Raw genomic sequence first — 12,923 nt, forward strand, 5'->3', positions numbered from 1 at the left:
ACTTTCCTAACCAGTTTTCCAGAAAGTTAACTGTTGACACTGTTAAATAAATAATAATAGCCGATCAGACACCATCCATCCATTAAACCTCATGTTTCAGGGCTTAAACCAATCTCTAACTATTAGGATGAAACCTATTTTAGGGGGCAGGTTATGCCACATCCTCCTACTGTGGGGTTCTCACACCTTCCTCTTAAGTTTCTGGTTGAGATAGGTTACTGGACTAGATAGACCTTGTGTCTGATCTAGTTGGCAATTTATATTCCAATGCCTAATAAAATTAAAGTATGTTATCTAAAGATACACTTTTAAAATAAGCTGGTTTCAAATTGGCTAGAATGGATATAGTACATCAATACAAATATGTCTGGATCCTGCAATCTTTATGCAATACATTTTGTAAGGGTGCTGACTTTAGCACACTGTGAGTGGAGACTATGGATGGATACAATAAATATAAGTACTATAAACAGCCCTCTGCACTCCCGGAGATCCACTGCCTAATTCTCAGGAATACACGGTAAAAAAAGTGAGTGCAGAGAATCTGAGCACATGTGGTGAAATCCTAGACCCACTGAAGTAAATGGCAAAACCCCCATCACTTCAATGAGGGCCACGTGTTCATATATGGTGTTAATGAGACCTACAGCATGTAAATCAGCCACTTAGAGTATGTCTACATTGCAAAAAGACTTGCAGCATAGCCATGGCTGGCTTGGTCAGCTGTCTCAAGCTCACAGGGCTCAAGCTATGAAGCTAAAAATTGCAGTGTAGATATTCAGGCCCAGGCTCAGACCTGTGTTCTGAAACCCAGCAAGGGGGGTGGATTTCCAAATATAGTCTATAGCCTGAGCCTGTACACTGCTATTTTTAGCCCTGGGCTCTGAGACTCAGTGCCACGCAGGGGCGGCTCTACCTTTTTGGCTGCCCCAAGCAGTCATGCGCGGGAGGCGCACCGGAGCCGCGGGAGCAGCGGACCTCCCACGGGCATGACTGCAGAGGGACCGCTGGTCCCGCGTGGCTCGGCTGGACCTCTCGCGGCTGCGGAGGGTTCGCGGGTCCGGCGGCTCCGCTTGAGCTGCCGCAGTCATGCCTGCGGGAGATCCAGCTGAGCCGCGGGCCGAGCGCCCCCTCCGCAGTCATGCCTGCGGCAGGTCCAGTTGTCCCGGGGCTCCGGTGGACCTCCCGCAGGCATGACTGCGGCAGGTCCGCCGGCCCAGCCTGCCGCCCCCCGCGGCGGCAGGGGACGGGCCACTCCTCGGCTCGCAGCGGCAGGATGAGCTAGGGCCCCAGCCTTTTGCCGCCCCCTAGATTTTGCCGCCCTAGGCACCAGCTTGTTTTGCTGGTGCCTAGAGCCGCCCCTGGTGCCACGGGTTTTTCATCATAGTGTAGACACAACCTTACCTACTCCTTCCTTTCCTTGGCCTTCTTCCTCCTACTACACAGGAGTAACGCAGGAGCCACACAGCAGAGTTCTCATTAAAGCAGGATTGAGTTCATCTGTCTTCCTAGCATTTTTGTTTTACATTTAGCTTATATGTGCAGTACTCTCTTGCTGTGCAGTGCTTGCTGTCTGTAGGTCCAAGCCCACAATAACGAACTCTGATTTACCCACAGCCATTGTAATAGAGTAGTCTGTGATCTTCAGGCACCGCAGCAGAACATTATCTCAGGATCAGTTTCCTTTAGCAATAAAGTCTTGACTTTGCCTCAATATTTATGAAGTGGTAGGAGGCCATTTTCCCGTGGAATTATCTCTTGCATATCCTGTAAAAATATTGCCCTCTCTATGTGTTGTTATAAAGACATTTGGCTGAGTGACTGACTTTAACCACCCAAGAAGAGCAATAAATCCAGTAATGCTCTAGCAATTCATAGCATAGACTGGGTTTGCTGCTATTATGTAACAGATTTTATAAAAAACAAATTAGGAAAACAATTAGATTATGCATCTACTGTCCTTAATTGATATGGGCATATCAATCATAGAGTTAGACAGTAATATTTGTGTCTAGAATGGTAATCCATTTTATAATAGCACCGATAGCAATGTATGTTATTTTGTGGAAGTATTTACCTATTACACAAATTCTAGGACAATCAAATTTGCAACTGGTTTTATACAGTACTGTGTATATACTGTGCATGTGAACTTGTAGGATGAATGAATTTAACAGGCATAAATTGGAAAGAGATATTGGTGCAGATTCTTGGTGATAGCTGAGGAGTGCTCAGTGTAATTAGGAGTTGGAGTGGAAAGAAATACAAAGGGGACTTTACATAGGCAGCCTTAATTCTGGCATTTCCTAACTTTGTAGTGCTTGAATTCACAGCCATTGTGTTCTTTAAACATAGTGTTTTGTGCATAATATATCCTTTATTTTACCATACTTGGAACTAGGCTTTGCTGACTAACTGTGCTAATTTACTGATACTACCCCGTCCTTCCTATCACAGTCCCTACCTAATATTTACCCTCCCACCTCCCATTAAGGAAATTAAGTTATAAGTTCCTATGAAGCACCTAGCAACTTTAAGTAAATAATCATTTTATTTTGTAAACTAATAATAATTTTTACCATGAATAATAATTCAGCACTGAGTTATTCACTTGGTTGACACTGATTTAAAAAAATGCTAAAATTCTGAAAAATAACAACCTCAAGGAAATGCAAATGCAGATTTAAATTCAAATTCAGCTCTTGCAATGTAAGCGGGCACAAATTCGTGGAAGTGAATGGCATGACACGAGCATTGAACTAGGTCCCCACTGTCTAATGAGCACTAATTTCCCTACTGGCAAATACATATTTAATTTAGTATTTTTTTCAAAATGGAAGAAATCAAAAATGGAAAAATTTAAGATTATGACAATGATAGAATTCCAAATTGGAAGGAAGGAAGAACCACTACAGAAACCAAAAACTTCTTGGTCTTGATAATCTTAGAAAAATGAGCTTCAAAAATTGTCCTGGTAAAATCAGAAACAAGTTTACATTAGAAAAAAGATTGTTCTGGTGGTTTGGCAAAAAGGCTAATTTTTGACTACAGACAAACAACATACACATTTTTCATTTAATTTGCAAAGAGCACAATCTACTATTGACCATGGACTTGTTTGTATTGATATGGAACATGCCTAATTGGCTTACCCTTCCAGCAAGTGACATTTAGCATAGAATTCTGGCCTGTCTTGCTTGAATGTATTGAGGGTGGAGGAAAGAGGAAGAATCCACTCCTCCATTTGTCAGCTTCATAGAAGCAGCACAAAGATATGGACCATGGGTTTCCCCGAGAACTGGTGTGAGGCCTGCTAGTGTAACCCACACACCTCCTGGGTGTGCTGTTCTGTCCCATCTAATGGCACGGGGGGTGAGGGAAGGAGAGAGAGAGAATGAGACAAAAAAAAAAGGAGCCAGTTGGCTTTTAGCCCATGCTGTATAGACTCATGCACTAAGCTCCAGAGGTCACAGGTTCGATTCCGCCCACTGACGACCAGGGTCTGTCAGCATTACATTAGTACTTCCTGACTCCAAGAGTATGTGGTCAACTGGTTTTGAGATATGATCAGGCTCCTGATCACTGCATACTATCATCAGCAGCTGAGACATTGCTCATTTTTGGAGCTGCATTTATCCCCTTGCCCCTTGGGGGTGGGGGGCAGAAAGGGGCTCTGAGTCATTGCTAGTCCCCGTAGCTATTGCTAATCAGGAACCCTCCACTGCGCTGCTACTAGGTTACTCCCACTGTGCATCTCAGACTGGTATGATCAGCATAATGCCTTTAATTGGTTAAATTCCTGGCAGAATATGTATCGCCATTGAAGTGTCTGACCTAGCAGGAATTCAGAGAGAAGGTTTCTCTGGATCCACAATTAAATATAGCAACAACAATGAACAAAAAATTCAAACCTAGAGCTAGTTAAATTCCTCTCAATGATTATTTCCCTAAGGCCTTCATACCTAAATCAGTACTAACACAGAGAGGAAACAGTACCCAGAGGAGAAAACTAGGACTACAACTAGAGAAGAGTAGATATCAGTCCTCAAAAGTGATAACATAATCCCTAATAATAATGCACTTAGTATAACACAGTGCAAACATTGCCAAGTTAGGCTGTCAGGAAGGAAAAACTAAGCAAGAGAACTTGCATGTCGATTTCAAACTTCACTTTAATTAAGCAATATAGTTTCTCAAGACACTGCCAATAAAAAGGTCGGAGCTTGTTCCAGAAAGCATCAAGGGAGCATCTATAGTTGTCAATACAGCTAACGGACAGGAACAGAACCATATCCAAATTATTATTAAATTCAAGGCCATCTGAGTGCTCCACCAATATTTTTAGATGGAGCAAGAAGTCGGTTGGGAGTAATGAGCTCAAAGAAAGGCATTAGTGGATGTTTGAAATTTTCATCTCACCTGTGCATATTAGCAGAACAAGATACTGCATTTAAAATCAGTCAGGGTTATTACTCCTGTGTAGGAAAGCAACAGAATAGTTGTCCGTGACTAGGCTGTGTTAGAGAGAAACTATGTGAGATATGGAATTGGCGGGGTTTCCACTGTCATGGACTTCAGCCAAAAAGGCAAGGATTATCACCACTAATACAGCATAGGACTCTGGGATAGGCTATCAGCAGGGGCAGAAGAAAATGTAATCCAAATTTTAAATGCTAACTAGAATGGACTAGGCATGACAGCTTCTGAAAAAACTAGGCAGAAGCGCTACATGATGTAGCCTTTTCAAGCCTAGGCTAAACTGCCTCTTCTCTACAGCTCATGCTTTGAAAGCATGAGATGAACATTTGAAATTTGGATCTTTAGTTTGAAGCAGATGCATAGACACCCCTCCTCCCCCAGACTGTAGCACTTAGAGGCAGAAGAATGCTTTTACCAGTAATATTTATTCCCAAATGAAATATCTTTATATTTGTATACTACAAGGCCAGATCCACAGCTGATGTAAGTCAGAACAGTTCCCTTGGACCAATGAAGCCATATCAATTTACAGCTGAGGATCCGGCCCATTGTGCACATGTGTGTGGAAAAAAGAGAATTATAATGTTAGCTGAGACAGAGGAGTAGCAGACGCCAAGGGACAGTGGCATTAAGAAAAGCTAGAGTAATAACCATGTGAGTGAAAGCAGCAAAGAGTCCTGTGGCACCTTATAGACTAACAGACGTATTGGAGCATGAGCTTTCGTGGGTGAATACCCACCCATGTGAGTGAAGTTTCTCAAATCTATGAAGGATCATGGATTCCTAGCACACAAGGTCAAATTCATCTGAAGCCTTCCTAAAAGCTACTTCACCTGGGTATAATTTTGGATACTTCATAGGCGAAGACTTTCTCCCCTCCCTGTCACCCCTAGATAGGTTTCAGGGTCTGTAAGAAATGCCTTCAGCACCATAGTTTCTCATTTGGAGAATCAGTATATTTGCTCCTCAGACAGCTTGAAGAGATAGCACTGCACACTGAATACATATAGGTACATGTACATTACTGTGTCAATAAACAAGTTCCCATTCACTGACTCATGTAAAAATTCAGTCAGTAAAATATTGAGGTCAGTCTTCTGAATTCAACTAACAACTGCTGGTGTTCACGTAAAAATAAATAAAACCAATTAATTTGTGAGGACATCAACTTTCATTAAGGGATGCTGGAGGAGAAGAACAAATTTGAAATTGACCTTTATTACGCACGAGGCGAACTGCTCAATTTTCTCTGGTTAATCCAAGTACACAAGGTCTGCCTGTGTGACAAAATGCTGCAACTAGCACCCTCCTGGCAGTGCTCTTAAAGAACTCCCATTGTTTTGTTGGACGCTAGTGGCAGCCTGCACTCTGAAAGGTGATTTTAAAAGCAGCAAGAAAGCTAATTGTAGGTAGGAAATTTTAACTGAGGCTGATTAGAGGAAACAACAAAATGTAATGACTGCTAAACTTTTCTCGTCGTTTAATTTAGACCTGTAAAGTACTCCCCCAAATCATTACATGGCTCCACTCAGCAATCCAGGTTTTTCATTTGAAATTCATTAAATGTTTTTGTGTCTGATTTTTTTGCTTTTCTAAACAGTTTTATGGTCACAGCTGCAATAGTTATGGCTGGGTTTATAGAGCCTTGCCCAGCGATAGCCCCACATGTCCAGTACAGTTTGTTTGATACCATACTTTTTACAGACGTGGAGCCGTTCTTGAGGTGTGCTTATAAAGCTGCCAGTAAATGTACCAGCTGTTCTCATAAACTGGCATTAGCAGCCTCATTCTGGCTGCCTTACAAAAAGTCAATGGCAATAAATCTGTGGTCAGTCCATATATGTACTTTCAAGTATTTTTTTACACTTCTGAAAAGAAAATATAAATTTTCTAAGCTTTTTAAGTAGGTTCTATGTGATCTTGAGAGGAACTGGAATACTGCAGGGTGAACAAACACCATTTTTAGGGGTCCCATTTTCTTTACATGTAGTTCCTTATGCTGCATAAATACAGCTGTTGCAATAGTTTACTCATATGGAGAGATGGTGCATATTTATAGAAAATTGAAAGAAAAACTGATTCTTTTCCCTTGCAATTATTGCAGTTGCGACAAGCATAAGGAACTTCTTGGAAAGAAATGCAAGGCTGAGAATGCCTGAGCTACCCCACCTAGGTATTCTCTATACATGTTGAGTATGTTATAACATTTTAGGCATGAATGGTGGAGTGAGGAGGTGTACACAGACGCACAGTACAATACTATACCCAGTTCTTGAATGAAGCCCCTAACAGTTGTTCAAGTAAATCTTTTACTGTTTATTTCACCTTTTAAATATGCATCCAGATCTCACATGCTAGAACCATAACAAATCATAAAACTGAACTAATTAAATGATATTCAATTATCAGTTTTTACAAAATGCAAAAATAAAAAAAGAAACACCTTTTATTTTGGGGCAAACAAAACTGTTTTTTCTGTCTCTCAGACCCCAGAAATGTCTAGTTATCCTAAAATAATGGCAATTGCACCTAAAGGAGACTTAGAATTCAACAGATTACTGGGAGAGACTATGCTTAACACTGCTGTATGCAGTACTAGAAATGTGAATGCATTCTCTTGGATTTTTTTTAAACTATGCTTAACATTTATTAACCAATGAAAAAAGTGTTCCAAGGTGGGTCATAGAATCAAAGCTGCCAGTCCAGCCTGTTTCCAGACAGCTCTCATGCTACTCTCTCTCTTCACACAGGAGCAGCTACAATGTTAGTTGCAACTAGGGTGACCAGGTGTCCCGATTTTATAGGGACAGTCCTGATTTTTGGGTCTTTTTCTTATATAGGCTCCTATTACCCCCACCCCTGTCCCCATTTTTCACACTTGCTCTCTGGTCGCCCTAGTTGTAACAAAGTATAACTTTCATTCTATTCCCAGGTGCTTTAGTCCTTCTGTGAGGGTCCTTTAGATTAGGAAGTTCTGATTAACTTACGTTCTACGTTTCAGATCTAATTTTAGCTCTAATTGCTGAAAGTGCAAGTGTTGTGCAAAGCAAATACCTAATAAACTTCTGACCAATAACTCTCATTTCCTGCTTGGTCTTTTAGCCTGTTCACTTGAGTTCACTCACTGCAGCCAAATGGCAACACTTCTTACTGTGAGAGGACCCCTCTGTCCATACATGAGCTGAGCAAATGGATTTTTGGAGAGCTTGGGGAGCCAAACTGAAAAATAAAATAAATAACAACAATTTTTTGTTTGATTTGAATATAAACCATTTTTTTTCCAAAAAATTTTCATTGAATAGAAAAACTTGAGTTTTTTTTTGTTTCAAATTAATGGGAACATTTTGATCAACTACAACTAACTTTTTTCTAAGTGTTTCATCTGAAACTATTTGTCATATTCATCCTGAATTTGTGAATAGTTTCAGATAAATTAATTTTTTATTAAAAATTCTATCTGTCAACTTTCTTTTCTATGGCATACCTCTTGACAGACCAAGAAGGGTAGTTTTGTGAGAAACTTCTTTTTCCTTCAGCATCTCTCCTTAGCACTAATGGGGATTTGTATTCTTTGGGGACAGTGTGTGAAATTGTATACTTCCCAGTAATCTTAATAACAATTATATTAATTAAAAAAAGAAAGAAAACAGAATTAAAAGAAGGAAACAACTTTCTTAATCTCTCCAGATTTACCCTTCTCATAACTAGGTGTTAGAGTCCATTAATGGATATGGGTGAGGTTTCATTAGCATTTACACAAAGGAATCTTTGATCAGGAGCCCTGTATGCAGGGGTGAAAGTTAACACTCAACACTTACTGGTATGGAGGCCGGCTCCAGCCCCCAAAAGGGGCAGGGCCTCGGGTGGAAGGGGCGGAGCTGGGAGTCAGCATCCCCCAGCCAGCCCATCTGCGCTACCTGGCCCGCGCCAGCCTCTGGAACCTGCTTCTTTTGCCCCCCCCCCTTCCCTCCCATCGGTAGCCCAGCGGGGGTGGGGGGGAGGCAAAAGGGGCAACGACATTAAACTGCTGCCAGAGCAGCACTTTAAGCAGGATCCTTTGCCACGGCAGTGCTTTAAGAACCCTGCTTAAAGCACTGCCATGGTGCCAGTAGGGATCCGGCATGGCCACCGATGTGGGGCACAAAAGGGGCAGTGACGATAAAGCGCTGCCACGGCAGTGCTTTATCATCGGCTGCTAGGGGCCGGTACCGGCAGCCACTTTTGGCTTACTTTCACCCCTGCCTGTATGGGAGGAAGACTACATGACTATTGTCTCCTGACTATAATGGGAGTTTCCCTTAGCCTCCTTATCTCCTAGGTTGGTATGTAAAAAGCCCAGGTGATTTTAATTTCTTTAAAATAAATACAGTATTGCACTATTGCTTTGTACTATTGTTGCTTTCTAGCTTGTCATACCCTTCAGCTAAATATACCCAGTCTCCGTCTCTGGTGAGCACAGACTATGTTTTCACTGCAAAAAAAGGACTTTTTTTAAAAGCAGCAGAATAACTAATGTACAAGGTAATAAGTGAGGTTAAACCAGGGTGGAGGTTTAGTGCTGATCTTGCCCACCTATGTCATGGTAAAAACTCCCTGAGCTTTGCCTCCACTAGGATTTTGCAGTGAGGTACTTAACTTGTGTTAGCCTTCTCTCTGTATTAACACACCTTTTTGGCAGTGAAGACACAGTCAGAGACAGCTTAGATGTGACCCTTTAAAATTTCTTTTATTAATTTCTCTTTATAAAATATAAATTAATCGACATCCCCTAGAACTTTGGGCCCAATCCTAAATCATCTTGTCCTCACATGGACAAAGAAGCAATGGGCTTAGACTGCAGCAAGTGGGATTTAGGTTGGACATTAGGAAAAACTTCCTAACTGTCAGGGTAGTTAAGCACTGGAATAAATTGCCTAGGGAGATGGTGGAATCTCCATCATTGGTGATTTTTAAGAACAGGTTAGACAAACACCTGTCAGGAATGGTCTAGATAATACTTAGTCCTGCCAGGAGTGCAGGGGACTGGACTAGATGACCTCTTGAAGTCCCTTCCAGTTCTATGATTCTGTGATGATGCCCTGTTCTTCTTCCTCCTCTCCATCCCAGAACTTCCTTTCCTAACTCACATTAGTTAAAAATAAAGTGTGTTAACTATATGGTGGTAGATATTGAAATGTATCAGAATAAAAATATGCAACCTTGAGTTCCAAAAGCAATTTGATGCTAATTCAGCTTTGTAGATTTATGCATTTATTTTTAAAACATGTGCTAAGTGCAGCCATCCCACATTCTGGGAGCCCCTTCCAATATTGAAAACAGCACAATAATCAACCGTTGCAGTGAACAGCTAAAATACACCGCCGGCCACCCATACAGTCAGAACTCATTCCTTCCCCATAACTTGTCAGTCATGGAAATTCATTTTGCAGGATCCTGGGAGCCAAGTTGACCTGAGCACATGGAGACAATCAACTGTGCTTCCAGCCAAGTGATCTGAGTCAAAGGCTTTGGCTAAATCTATAATACTGCTACCTCTCTGATACATAGCTAAGCCTAAAGATTCTGAGGGTTTTGCAGCAGTGATTATGCTCAGGTATGGGTGCCTCACAGCTACCCCATGACCTACACTCATCTCTTGCATGTTAGGGTGGGAAGCCTTTTTTTATGTATTCCAAATAAGGTAGGAAAGTGCTACAAATGACCCCTATTGTAATGTAACACTGAACTATATTATACTGCTCAGCCACGACCTTATTTAAAGCTAACCTTAGCCATACCTGGCAGAGTATTAAATGATCTTATGATGAACACAACTGGTGTATATAAGCAAACTCTGTGGCCAGTCCATATCTGGTGCACAAGTACATGATGTGGTGTCAGGAGTAAACTAAGAACAGAACCAGAAGGAAAACAGCCACTAAGGTTGCAGGATCTCATCAACCTGCCACTCTTCAATGCCCAAGAGAACTTCATCTTTGACAAACTTTCACAATGAACAGATTAGAAGCATTATTTTTTAAGGTTTTGAATTGCAAACAAACTCCACAAAGAAACTGGAGATATACGGGTATCTTCTTTAATTTGTGCTATAGGGAAACAAGCAGAGCATATCTTTAGATTATATGACTTTACTGAAGACAGTGTCAATGATGACTATGAAAGGGTTTTTGACTATATTTGATGCATACTTTATACCTCAGAGAAATGTGGTTTATGAAAATGCATGTTTCCAGTAGAGTATTCAAGAACCAAGGAAAATGTTGAGTGATTTATAAGAGCACTGCATACATTAGCTGAAAACTGTGATTTTGGGAATGCAAAACATGAAAATATCAGAGACAGGCTGGTTATTGGGTTAACAGATAACACCTTTCACAGTAGGTACAACTGAAGAGAGATTTAACCCTAGCCACAGCTATACAGAGAGCAAAGCAGTCTAAGCTGGTGAGACAGTGAAACATTGAGCAACTTGACAATCCTGAAAAACCTGAAACTAGCTTAGAAACTGTAAATAGACACTTGAATGTTAAATGTCATTATCATAAAATTCCTGAGGCAAAGAGTGGGAACTCCCAGGCTAAGAGGGACAAATCCCAGCCCACATGGACAAGGGTGTGGAAAATATCTTATCTGAAGACATGATGCATGTCCAGTCAGAGGCACACGGTGTAATAAATGAATGAAATATGGACACTTTGCAACTGTTTGCCACACCAAAGTAGTCAGGGAGTTGATTCATAGTGTGGACAATCAAGAGCCATTATTTCTGGGATCTATCACTTGTGATGACATAGAGCCTTCCTGGAGAGTGAAAATGAATATTCATGCAAGACTATTGACTTCAAAATTGACTCAGGAGCTAATGTCACAATCATCTCAGAGTGGACTTACAATCATCTTTCACTCCTAGAGCTGAAGTCACCTGACACAGCTCTGACTAGCCCTGAAGGTATTCTTTGCTGCATGGGCCAATTCACCACAGAAACAGCTTACAAAGACAAAAGCTATGCACTCAGAGTGTATGTGATTAAAGGACTACAAGCCAACAGCTTTCTCAGCCACAACGTGGCAGCCATGATGGGCCTAGTGAGAAAGATGGAAGAACTCAATGGAATATTTGGTGATATTGGACATTTGAAAGGAGATCCAGTGCAAATAACATTAAGAGACAATGCTGAATCATATAGCGTACATACACCATGCAAGATTCCTATCCCATTACTTCCTTAAGTGAAAATTGAGTTTAAGAAAATGGAGCAGATTGGCATAATCAAAAAATCGCTGAGCCAACAGCATGATGTGCCCCCACGGTACCAGTTATAAATCAAAATGGAAAAAATATGAATCTGCGTGGATCTTAAAAGATTTAATGAAGCAGTTGTGAGAGAAAAATAAATCCTTTCAGCACTGGATGACTTCCTCCCCACAGCTGAAGGAGATACTGTATTCTCCAAGCCTTGAGAGGATTCTGGCAAATTCCTTTGGTCAAAGTAAGGGCTAAATTGATTACATTTATCATGGCCTTTGGGAGATTTTCAAAGATTACCTTTTGGTATTACTGGTGCACCTGAAATTTTCCAAAGAGGGCAGAACTGTTAATGAACACAAATTGAGTTGTAGTTTTCATGTGCAACATTCTGGTATATGGATCTTCAGTGGAAGGACACAACAAAACCCTCAGCAAAGTCCTAAACCTAATCAGTTAGCATGGACTGATGCTAAACAAGGAAAAATGAAGCTTCCGCCTACCCCAAATTCCAATAAATAAAGATGGAATCAGTCCTAGTCCTGAGAAAGTAAAACCAATTTAAGAGTTGAATGCACCAGCTAATATACCCAAACAGAGATGTATACCGGGGATGGTAAATTACTTTGGTCAGTAATGACAAGACCTTTCTGCAGTGACAAAACTACTTAACGAACTGTTGAATTCCAACATATCTTGGCTATGGGGGCCAAATCAAGACACTGCTTTTAAAAAAGTAAAAGAAATTATCTCAACAGCTCCAGTTCTCAAGTACTATGATGTGAACAAACCCACAATGGTCAGTGTGGGTGCAAGCAGCTGTGGCCTAGGTGGTACATTGTTGTAACATCATGTCTCTGAATGGAAGCCAGTTGCACTTAGCTCTCACACACGCAAAAAAGCAGAAAAATTATTTGCACAGATTGAAAAGTAATTCCTGGCAAGCATATGAGCATGTGAGAATTTTTACAGATATCTGTGTGGACTAGATTCATTTACACAGGTATCAGACCATAAACTGCTCATAACCCTCTTCAACAGAAAAGACCTGGATCAAGCACTGCTGAGATGCCAATGTCGATTGCTACGTTTAATGTGATTTAACCCAATTGCTAAATATGTTCCTGGGAAAAATCTGGTAGTAGCAGACACTCTGTCATGAAGCCCAGCATTGCACTCAACTACCTATCAGCTTGAA

At 41.1% G+C, this 12,923-nt stretch overlaps 1 protein-coding gene across 1 annotated transcript in view; it reads right to left on the minus strand.

Moving 5' to 3' along the window:
• Window positions 1-12,923, minus strand: part of LOC120400293 — a 194,409-nt gene that overhangs the window by 4,859 nt on the left and 176,627 nt on the right. The window lies entirely within an intron of this gene.

The sequence above is a fragment of the Mauremys reevesii genome, linkage group 3 (assembly GCF_016161935.1).
Source record: "Mauremys reevesii isolate NIE-2019 linkage group 3, ASM1616193v1, whole genome shotgun sequence".
Classification (NCBI taxonomy): Eukaryota; Metazoa; Chordata; order Testudines; family Geoemydidae; genus Mauremys; species Mauremys reevesii.